We start from the raw sequence: 12,386 nt of genomic DNA on the forward strand, positions 1-12,386 counted from the left end.
AAAGTAATTCCCACAGGTTCCCATTTGATTTTTGCTATATTCATATGGTCCAATCTAGCAAGGACTCTCTGTGTAGGGAAACAGGTTTCTTTTGGATCTGGTCCCTAAACCCATCAAGCACTCAGGCAAAGGATGGCTCATTATTTAAATGTACTGCCAAACATATGGTCAACATAAATAGCTCTTACAGTAACAATCAGTTGTTCTGTTTTTTCCTCTTCTTTATTAGTGAATAAGTGTACAGAAACAGAATCCAAATATGAAATCAACAAAATAAAAGGAAAAAAAGGGAGGGGGGAGAAAGAAAAAAAACAGGACAAAAAATATAATATAAATGATAGACTGCAGTACTGGGAGTAAGCCCCATTTAAATACAACATTGGAAGGATTAGTGCCGCTCTACTATTATTGAATGGACTGACGACCTTTTAACCCTTTTAACCTGAGGACCTTTTAATATTTGAATGTATGACTTATAAACAAAAACTGTAGATTGATAAGTGCTGTTAGAAGTATTTCAAGGAAATACTTAAATATTTTTCAGTGGTTCTCACACATTTAGCACTGGGACCCACTTTTTAGAATGAGAATTTGTCAGGACCCACCAGAATTGATGTCATGACTGGAAGTGATGTCATCAAGCAGGAAAATTTTTAACAATCCGAGGCTGCAATCCAACCCCACACTTACCCAGGAGTAGGTCCCATTTACTATCATTGTTAAATGAATACACATAGCAGCTTGTTAAAAGTACAGGTGTGTAACATCATCCCAAATGAAGTCGCATACCATGGTAGCATCAAGTCTAATATATTAAAAATAAAATATTGAAATGAATGGGGACCCAACTGAAACTGGCTCGTGACCCACCTAGTGGGTCCCGACCCACAGTTGAAGAAACACTGTATTAAGTAAATAAGTAAATATCAAGCTCTTGAATAGCATTCTGACAAATATCCTGGACAAGAAAAAATAATAATAATAAATTTCCAGTGATTTCATAGCAAAAATATAACAATGTGAATTTGCCATGAGAGCCTTATAGGTGATACTAGTGAACATACAAACCTGAAAAATCTAAAGTTCTAAGGCAAGAGCAAAACATAATGTGACAGCAACATTAATAAAGGCAATGGGATTAAGCTATTCCCAGGAGCGCACCAGGACATGTGTCCTCCTCGGCTATATCCCACTAAGACAATACCAAAATAAAACTAATAATACCATCATGTTATATACCATTTGATGCAGAATTTCATCCATTGCTTGTGGGGAAATATTCACTGCATTTATTTTTCTGGCCATTATTATTATTCATTTCATGTCATGACTATTACTATCTCTCAGTCTCACCTACCTCACAGGGTTCTTGTGAGGACAAAATAGGGGAGGAACCATTTACACCACCCTGAGTTGCTTAGAGGAAGGGTGGTATAAAATGTCAATCAATCAATCAATCAATCAATCAATCAATCATGTCGTGTGGGGTGACAAAAATTTATGGACTCCGAGTGTCAAATGACCTAGCTACGCCACTAGTGCTAATCTCTGCGTATTACTCAGAAGTAGGTTCCACTGCATTCAGTATTCCAGGTAAATATTCAAAATTCCAGGCAAATTTGCATAGGATTGTAACACTGTAACACCATATGTACATATACCAGGGAGTAAGCACTATTTAACTCACAGCCCAATCTTGAGCTGCCTGGTGCGCAGGGCCGCTGTGGTGCCAGTAATGGCTGCCGAAGCATCCTAAGCACAACCAGGCAGTCACTGCGGCTCCTTGGGAAAAGGGGACATTCATCTCCTTCCACTGAGTAAGGGAAGTTCCCACAATGGGGCTACTCGACTCTGCGGCAGTTCTTTAGGCAGCGCAGAAGCAAGAAGCCTTATGCTGGGCTCAGATCCGCTGGACACAATGCTATGTCACTACTAGCCAATCAGATTTGTCTATCACAGTGGTCTTCAACATTTTCCATGCTGTGATCCCTACAGAGAAATATAGTATGAGACCCGGGACCCACTGTTTATCCTGCCCAGCCATCTGGGACCCTATCCATCCACTCCTTGTCCCTGTTATGCCCTCATAGCACTGTTTACTGTAACCAAATATTCTTATTAGAGAGAGCAGAAAGGTTTCCATGAAGCCTGGCACTACTGAAAGCTATTTTAGCACAATTGCTAAGAACTTGAGCAGGAATGGGACACAATCTCCTGATATCTGAAGGGGTACACCAGGTGCCTCCCCTTTTACCTGGTGGTACTCTAGTCCAGTGGTCTTCAACCTTTTTCATTCTCATAAGTTGCTGTGACCCCACAACTGAGGTTTCCCAACCCCAATGGGTATGAAACTTTTTAAATAAAAATCTATATTTCTCAAAAATCTATATTTCCCGTTGGGGTCACAACTCCAAGGTTGAAGAGCACGGGTCAGCAATATTTATTGAGTCAATGATTCTGACAATAGTTCTGTCAACACACAGCCAACTCTGATTGGTTACTCAGGGTTATGACATGTTCACACTGTGCACAATCTTTGACTAGTTGGCTCACTCCAGAAACAATTGCTTGAGATCACTGCAGGAAGACAATGATGGCTAAGAGCTCTTGGGGTTGAAACAGCAAATGATGAAAATATTGACTGCAAAGAACCACCACCTGGAATGAAAAAGATGCATTAAAGGATATTTTCAGGGAACATTTCACATGGCCTTCCCCAAAGTACTACATCCTGCTAAATAATGAAAAGGGGTGAAAATTCAGTGCAGCCCCATTATATTCTGGTTCTTTCCTATTTCTTTTTCCTGACTCTGCTCACCTTTGCTTTTGATGACTGCAGATCATATCTTAAATTGTTTTAACATACCAAATCTTTGCTTTACCATATCCCTATTCATTATTGTGTTTTAATTTAGACAGGCTGCAGGATTATTTTTGGTCCCTCATCTCATTACCTTTTATTTCTTTGCATGGAAATGCATAAACTACTTAGCATCCCCTAAGCTTAATTCTATCCAAATCATTATGACTTTGTTTGCTCTGTTCCTCTGTATTTACTACGTCTCCCGTTCTGTGTCATCAGCAGATTTAGGCGTTTTGAAAAAAGATGTCCTTTGCAAGGTCACTGCTGCACAAACCAAATAAGAAGAATCTGTGTGAAGTATTGCATTAGTAATACTTCACAAAGTTGTCCAAGGGTATGCCTGCATGTCAGCTTTCTACACTCGTGGACTAACATTTTAGCCAGAAATGAAAAAATGCAGGACTCAGAATTGGCAGATACATGTTCTCTATGGGCAAATTGGACAACTCCAAGCTGACAACCACAGAGCTGCCAGTACAAATGGCACACATAACAGTGATCCCACAATCGCTAACATTGGAACTATGAGACAGCAATGTGGACTCAAGACTTTCCAACTCTACTCTGCTACTCACCTGAACCCCTGGGACTGTACCGAGTCAGCATCTCAGCACCAAGTTAGGGTAGTGTAGTGCCTAAATGATCAAGGACTTCTTCAATTCAGGTATTTTTGGAGGGAGGCAGGAAGGGGGCTGAACAGGGCAGGGAGAGGGCAGAACAGGGGAGGGAATGAGCAGAACGGGGCAGTGATTGGGATGGGAAGTAAAACAGATCAGGTCTAGGAAAGGGGTGGGAATCAATGGCAGAAGTGATCACAGAAATCTGACCCTGTTCCTGGGATGATCCGCATGCACGTTGACAGAGCGTTTGAGCTGGTAAAGATCTGAGTTGCCCCATAGTGGCTGCTGGGCTTAACCCAGCACAAGGGGACACGTCCCCTTACACTGAGGAGACCTCCAGGAGCTGAAGATCTGCCACGGGATGCAATGTAACTGCGCCAGCACTGCTGCACTGCAATTCAGGGATTGCAATTTGGGCTGCCAATGGCCTTAGGTAAGATGCTCCCACCCAGCGTCAGCTGCAATACGGAGATGAAAATATTTATGGACCAATCCTATGGAAGCAGGTCACTCCTGGAACTAGTGTTTTGGCAATGAAATGCTCTTTACGACTTTGTAAAACATTCTGGAAGCATGTGAAGCTGCATGCTTCTGGACCGTCACTGGAGTGGCTGGAGCATGTGGCATTGGAGAGAGGAAGACTCTCCAATTCAAGTACATTGGTGGGGAGAGTGGAATGGGGGGAGGAACAGGGCAGAGTGGGGAAGGGCTGGGGCTGTGATGGAGGAGGGAGTGAGTTGAACCTGGCACAGACAACTTGTGCTTAATACTATCTTGCCTGATAGCCAGCACATCCCCTTTGTTGCCTTGCACGACCTAAAGATCTGGCTCAGGTCCAAGGATACCCACTGGCAACTGGGAAGTTTATGGAGGGGTAAGGGAAAGTGTTTTCTTCTCCCAAGCCTCCTGATCCACCCCCTCCCCTACCATAGCATACAGAGCAGTCTGTTTTGGTGTGACTGCATAATTTGGCAGGGGAAGAGATAGGATTGGGCTATTGTATACATCAACCGAATACATACGAAGTGCTTTATCACACTCAGAAAGTGTGTCCCACAAACGCTTTATTATTTGCATTGTGATGCATTCTGAAGTGACATTGGGTGAAGGGAGGAGCTTTGGCATGACTAGAAAGAGGCTGCAGGAAAGTTGGAAGACTGCCTGCAGCCCTCAAAACACAGTGGTTTCACTGCAAGAATTTAGGCAGATTTTGGGCTTTTCCCATTACTTTCCCTACCTTTTCAACTCATTTCTGCCAGCCCACAAGTGTACACATTTGATCCCTGTTGCGTATGTGCAATGTTGGGCAAAAACAGCTTAAAGGGTGTCCCCGGTATCCATGGAACTGCAGAAAACTGAAACCATGGATGCTGGATCCACTGATACTGGGGTACCCCTGTACAATCATCATCATCATCAAACTTCCACTGATGTCCCACAATAAAAAGGAGTATAAGTAGGATGTGGAATGATGTGTATCAAGGCAGATGAAAATATACTTTGCTTGGATACTTACGCATATTCACAGTCTAAGTATGCCTGCATTAGATGCAGTGGGCCTATAGGAAAAAGAAGGCTGCAACATATGGCTGGGAGCAAATGAGACTTTGCATTCTATATGAGAGAACTTCCTAGGGGTGTTACCTCTCCCCAAGGGTCAGAAAAAGACATTGATCATTTGTAAATGATCTTATATAAATTCACCCAGATGTACACAAGTTTCAAATGGCCCATTTTGTAGCACAAAGCTGAGCTTTGGAAGCATAATAGCTTTGCAGAAACTGTGGATGTCACATCATTGGGATTTTGTGCATGCCTAATTGTTTACTTCATGCTACCATTGCTCAGGTGAAATTGACTACACAAAGGTGCATCAACATGATCAGGAATAATGTCTGCTGTGTGAGAAGGCAGAGCAAGAGGAACATCACTCAGTGACACATGCAAAGCTTTGGAAGAACAAGACCCCAAGGTTTCTGGGTCCTGAAATCTCCAGGTAAAGGATATAAGGTAGCAGGGCTAAGATCTTCTGCCTATCAGAGTAGATAATACTGGGCAAGATGAACAATGGTCAGCCTCCATATATGGCACGTCATAAGTTCACAATGCGCCATCAGAATTTTGGGCAGTTGCAGCATTGCCACTCAGTCTATGACTTGTCCTGTGAGGATTCTATTTTATTTTTTTTTAAGCTCTGAAGTGGAGGGTTGCTTATACAACTAATGATAAGTCACTGTCAAATGAGGCAAGGAGAATGAATTCGGCAACTCCATCTACATACATATGCACTTATACATGAAATTGGCAGACAAGTAAAGAGACAGCATGGCCATTGAGGGACAGCAGGAGGTTCATTTCGCTGAGAGCAAAATGAATTCCTTGCGTAAGTGTTCCCCAAAGAAGGGGAAGACAACATTCCAGAGACGGCAATACACTCTCCTTCGGGAAATGTGAAATGTTAAAAGGTTTTACCATCATACTAGAGCAGATAATTAGGCAATTATGACTATTAACTTTGACAGAGCACCCGGCTTAAATGCATTACATGCCAGCATTCTGAAGGAAATACCAAGGGAAATAGTAAAATCTTGGGTGTATAATTGTGGGACCGGCTTTATGACAAGTTCGCACCAGAGGACTGAAGGGTGTGAAAATAAGACCCACGTTTGGGAAAGGAGCCAAGGCCAATCCTGGAAATGACGGGCCACTCATCCTGAATTTAGCATGAATTATTCCAAAATTTTCACAAGGAACTTGGCTGAAAATCATTAACGGGATGGAATACAGCAAAGCACAGTCAGCAGAAAAGCAACATTAACCTCACTGACTCGGTCTGAATGCTGAGGGCCTGGGGAGGTCACGTGTCAGAAAGGAAGAAGAAATATTCGAAGATGGTGTGATATGATACGGGAATAGCTGGAAAACATTCAATATTGGCAGTGCTATATTAAAGATCACGAGGGCTGCAGCAGAGAAGGAGAGCAAGTGATATCACCAGAAATGCGCACAGATTCAAACTAGGAGTGGCTGCTTGCTGAATCCACACTTTCACAAGATGATCATGATCTAGATCAGGGGTTTCCAAACCCCGGCCCGGGGGCCAGATGCGGCCCGCAGAGAGCCTCTATCCAGACTGCGCCAGCCTCTGATCCCCTGAGAACCTCTGGCCCAGTTGACCGAACACAACCAGAGTTGTGTTTGTGGCGTGGGGGAATGGGGGTCATTTTAAGTGTGTGCTTTATTTCTTGGGCTGTGTTCGTGCTTGGAGAAGTCCTGGACATTTGTGCCCATTCATTTATTCATCCATCTAAGTTCCATCTCTAATGTATTTATTTAAATTTTATATTTAATTTTTTTTCCCCTGGCCCTCGACACTGTGCCAGATATTTGAAACAGCCCTTTGGCCAAATTAGAGATCCCTGATCTAGATTTAACAGCCAGACCAAAATGAAACAATCAGATGGCAGCTATTGCTGCCCAGAATGGCTCCAATGGCGGGTGGGAGGGGCCGCTTACAAGAGGAGGTGATGATGCAGTGACTCTTGGTCCAAGGGAATCACTTCACCACCATGAGAGGAATGCTCTGGTGTGGTCTTAAGCATTGGTGGTGGGGCTTTCTGAAGTTCCCGCATCCTTGGCAATAATGCCAAGCCCTAGTAGGAAACGTTCTTCATTCAGACTCCAAAAGTACTTAGAAAAAAACCATCCCAATGCCACATTTCATGTTGATTTTTCATAACATCCTCATCCCAGTGTTGATTATTCTGGCTGAATGGGGCCAGGTTTTAATTTAATGATGCTAGCAGTCATGTAGCACTTTGTATTTGACAGTCTGATTTTTTTTTTAACTTTACGAACACGAAAGTTTCCAATAGCTAGCCAATGACATTTATCCTTTTCTTACATGCTTGACAGCATTTTTAAAAATGTAGCAGATTCTCCTGGTTTCACTGTGCACGGTCGCTATTTGACAATGAAACAAAATACCAACTTTGGAACAGAGGATTATGCTACAGGGTTATTTAAATGAGGAGCATGTTGACTGAGCAGTGAGCTATGTGAATACATTCTCATTCCAAGGTGAGGAAAACACGTTTTTACAAGTTTCCGAAAAAGCCAATCATTTTTCTTTTCACCTTGAGTTTTCCTGAGGAAATGAGAAAGCGTTTCAGTTTTCACAGTTGGAAGAGAATTATTTTTGCATGGAAATATTTGTAAGGTGCAAATCAATTTTTGGACAGCTGTACATAACACACACAACAGCCAGCAATTTTTCAGCCAGCTGCATCCAAAGTGCACAGATGTTTGGGATGCTTTGGTACAGAACTCAAGGGACGAAAACATGCACCCACATAGAGATGGGATATGCATACAGGTAATCATGAGTCATAAGGTGTGGGCACAGTTGTTTGATTCCAAGGGTGTATTAATACACTGAGAAGAAAATGGGTTTTTCCCAAAACCATTTTGCAAAGTTGTGAATTTGACTATCAAAGTAAATGGATTCCATTCCATTGACTATCAAAGTAATGGATTCCATTCCATTACAAGGACAATGAAGAAGTTTGGAATGTACAGATAGAAAGGATTTTTTTGGGCAGAAAAGTGTATTTTCCCTTCAGCCAACTTCCATTTCAAACCTGAGCTGCCTGGAGTGCATCCAACATGCAACCAGGCAGCCATTGCTGGCTCCTTGGGGGAAGGGAAGCAGCCCCACAACGGGATTACTTGATTCTACGGCAACTCTGGAGCCGCCGCAGAATCAGAGAGTCTCATGTTGGATCGTGTGGTCCCACACAGGGCTCAGGATCTGGTGCAGCAGAGTTCCACCAGTCCTGCCCTCCTCCCGCCCCAGTCCCTCCTCCCCACGCCTCCTTCCCGGCTTCCCACCCTCCTTACATCTTCCCCCTACCTTCACCCACCCTGGACTGTCTCCTTCCCACCTTTCCTTCCCCCCCCCCACTCACCTCTCCACCACCAAGAGGTTTGGGCGACTACTGGGCAGCAGAACACAGGCCCAGAGCTGACCCAGCGTGGGCTTGAGTTGGACTAGCTCCAGCACTGGACCTGTGGTAAGGGCTTATGTTTGTGACAGCATGTGCCGGTAGTGAGCTGGCATGCAGGTCTCTGGATTGGGCCCTTCATCACTCAATTACCTTTAAAGAGTGTTTGCCTGTTGTGTTTTCTGACTCAATGCTTTTGCCCCCCCTTCTCTTCCCTGTCTTCTCTCCATTTCTCTCTCCTCTTTTCCCCTTGCTCTCTACCAGGGTCTTCTAGGAACAACCTCCTGACAAACTGGAAAGAGGCTGCTGTGGTAAGGATACTCCCCCCCCATCTGCTTGCAAAGTTCTTATTCAAGGGCTATGAAAGGGCCACTGCTTGTCTTCCAGCAGCAAGATCACTCCCAGAAACCTCACATTTGTCACCCAAAAGGCAATCTTGCTCCATTACTTTAAGAAACATATAGTTTGCAAGGGGGGGGGGGCTCTATTCCGTATGCAATGGAAGAAACCAGAGTGATGCACATGCACACACACATATAGTTCTTCCAGTGGTAGAAGTTCTCAGTGTTACAGCTGGCTTTGGGTGGCCTTGGAGAGATCATTACACTGAACTTCATTTGCTACCTTCCCCTGTAAGATATTTTGCAATGGTTGAGGGAGAAGAATGTAGAAGGATTATTTATTCAATTGCTGTGGGGGGGTGAGACAAATTGTAGTCAAGAAAAAAGGGGGGAGAAAGAAGTACCCCACAAATATCTACTAAGAAACATTCATCTACAAAGTACTCTATGTGCTTATAAAATGATTTGTATTTTTCTGAACAACACTATTAATGCACAATACTTCTATAAATATCTGAACTTTATTCTTTGGTTAAGTAATATATTGCAGCAACAACTTCATTTAGGTTCCTGTCTTGTTTCCAGAGGCTCCACTAATCAGGGGCCCAGCTCGTGCTTTGCATCCTCCCTTTCTTAGAAACAAGCATATTTTATTTTATTCATTTCAGCTTCAGAAATAAGTACCAACGTACTGCTGTAGAAGTGTGAATATTTGCCCGCTCCCCGAAGCTCCAAATCTTAATGAATAAGCTCCCTGCTCCTTGCACCAAATCTTGTATTCCAAATTAAGAATCATCATTTCTTTAAATGGCATGACAACTTTTGTGACTTTATTCTGCCAAAGTCCTCAGAGCATCCATATGCTCTAACTCCCTGGGGCATTTGGTGGGCCGCTGTGAGATACAGGAAGCTGGACTAGATGGGCCTATGGCCTGATCCAGTGGGGCTGTTCTTATGTTCTTATTTCTTTGTTGTAACCTGGCTATGCTAGACTGACCAGCTTGTAACCATAAGACTCAGGGCAAAATGGTTCTTTATTTACAGCACAAGCCTATGCATGTCTACTCAGAAATAAGTTTATCTGAATTCAGTAGGACTTACTCCCAGGAAATGGTGCACAGGATTTTAGTCTTAATGTTATTTAAAACACTTGTGTTCCACCTTCCCACCTAATTAGAACTAATATAGGAATGGTAGCTGAACATGCCTTTAGTACAGGGCATCAGAAAAAGTTTGCCTAGATACAGGAACAGGTTAAAGAAAACATTACTAGACATGGACTTATAGACAGCCTATAGAGATCCAAAAACATCACAGCAACATGAATCAGAAGGAGGAAACCTTTGGCCTTTGTCATGCTTGGACCTCTGCGCTCAAGAACACAAGAATCTTAAGGTCCAATGTAGATCAAGAAGGAGTAATAGGTGTCTTTAGTAAGAATGGAACTGAACAGCAAGTAGATGGAACAGGTGGTTGATTGTTTAATTGCAGTCAGGAGAAAAGTAATCAGTAATCTGATTGGCTGAGACTTCCTGGTTCAGGAAAGTCTTGGTTACAAATACCCCCTTATTTCTTCTGTATTCAGATGGGAGTGGGCTTTTTTAAAGCCAGATTGAATTTACCCAGCCCTAGTGCTTTAGTGAACTTCTAGCTGTGGAAATTTGTGTTTTAGTCCTTACTGTCTTACTTTAGTGGAATGTTCACATCTTTGCTCTTAGTGGTTTCAGGATTTTAGGTGTTGAGTTTCAGTCCTTTGACAATGTCCTATATAGTAGAGGGTGAAATGTTAGGAAGAGCTAAACTTGATGACTGTGGTCCAGACACCCATCGGAAGAAGTTTTCACTCCATAAATAATAAAAACTGAACACCAAATTTAAAAAAAAATTGCAGTATGCAAATGTAATTCTGTCATGTAATGAAATTTCATGTAATTACATGAAAATGTAATGAACCATAGGGGGATGATGGTTGTCGCATCATCACTGTGGTGAAAAGAAGAGCAAGAAGGGGTTTTTCTCCCTTGTTGTCTCCCATTGCTTCCATTGGCTGGATGGGGAGTTACTGGGAAATAACTATGACTGAAAGCACTGCAAGCACCTAAGACTAGGGAAAAAATGCACACAGAAAGAGGCTCCCCTGGTTAGATAAGGACCCAGATGCAAGGGAAGGCACTAGGATGCTGGTGTCTTGTTGTCTTGTTCCTTTTCTGAGGCATCTGGTGGATCACTATGAGATACAGGAAGATAGACCAGAAGGGCTTTGGCCTGATCCAGTGGGCTCTTCTCTAATCCAAGAGATTAGAGGAGAGCTTTGAAAATTTATCTTTCCTAGAGTAAGGAAGAGATTTCCAGCACCTCAAATTTGGAGTGGGGTGTCACCAATATGCTGATGACACCCAACTCTATCTCTGCTTGCCATTTCACTCTAGGGAAGCTGTGGAAGTCCTGGGGCGCTGCCTGGAAGCAGTTGGGGTCTGGATAAAAGCCAATACAGTGGCGTAGCTAGCAGGGGGGCGGTCCGCCCTGGGTACCACCCTTGGGAGGGTGACACCACAAATGCCCCAACATTGCTAACATTGCGGAGGTTACGCGTAACCCCATCATGCTATAAGCCGTTAGATGTGGAATTTCCAGCGGAATGCAATGCAAAAAACCAGATTGAAATATCTCCTTTCCATCAAGTTATGGCCAAAAAACTGAAACCAAAAAATGCATGGAGTCCTATGGAAAATGAAACTGAGCGATATCGTGTGTCTACTTGAGAGTAGGCAAATGTGCCATAGGTCGTCAGAAAGTGCAGGCTGAGAGGAATCCAATGACACCAGAATGGTTCCTATCCAATGAAAGTAGCCCCAAAAAACAGCCAAGAAGGAAGTCCCCCCCCCAAGCAGACGAATGTATTGAGCCCTATGGAAAGAGAAAGTAAGCCACACGGTTGCATTTATTCACAAGTAAGCAAACATGCCTTGGCTCCTGGTCAAGTCAGGCAAAGGAGAATGCAAGGCTAGCTGCATGGTCCTGATCCAATGAAAGTGAAATGCTTGAAATACAAGAATTTACACTGAACTGGGCACTGGGGAGGGCTGAAAATCTCATTGATATTTGTGTGTGTGTGGGGGGGGTGTTCTTGCAGGGAGGCTACAGAGAAAATTCACTTGGTGGAACAGGGCTGGCTTCCCCTTATTTAATTATTTGTTTTTCTTTAATTTAATTATTTATAATTATTTATTTTATTGTGCTTGATGATGTCACTTCCAGCCATAACATCACTTCTGGTGGGTCCTGGACAGATTGTCATTCTAAAAAGTGGGTCCCAGTGTTAAGAGTTTGAGAACCACTGTCTTAACTCAAAACAGGCCAATGAGACATCGGGGGGGGGGAAGGGACACCCTAGTGACCAAATCTCTGCAAATCTTGTCTTTTAGGAATAATACCATCATGTTATATACCATTTGATGCAGAATTTCATCCATTGCTTGTGGGGAAATATTCACTGCATTTATTTTCTGGCCATTATTATTCATTTAATGTCATGACTAGTACTATCTCTCAGTCTCAC

Source organism: Tiliqua scincoides, chromosome 4, assembly GCF_035046505.1.
Source record: "Tiliqua scincoides isolate rTilSci1 chromosome 4, rTilSci1.hap2, whole genome shotgun sequence".
In the NCBI taxonomy this organism is placed as follows: Eukaryota; Metazoa; Chordata; class Lepidosauria; order Squamata; family Scincidae; genus Tiliqua; species Tiliqua scincoides.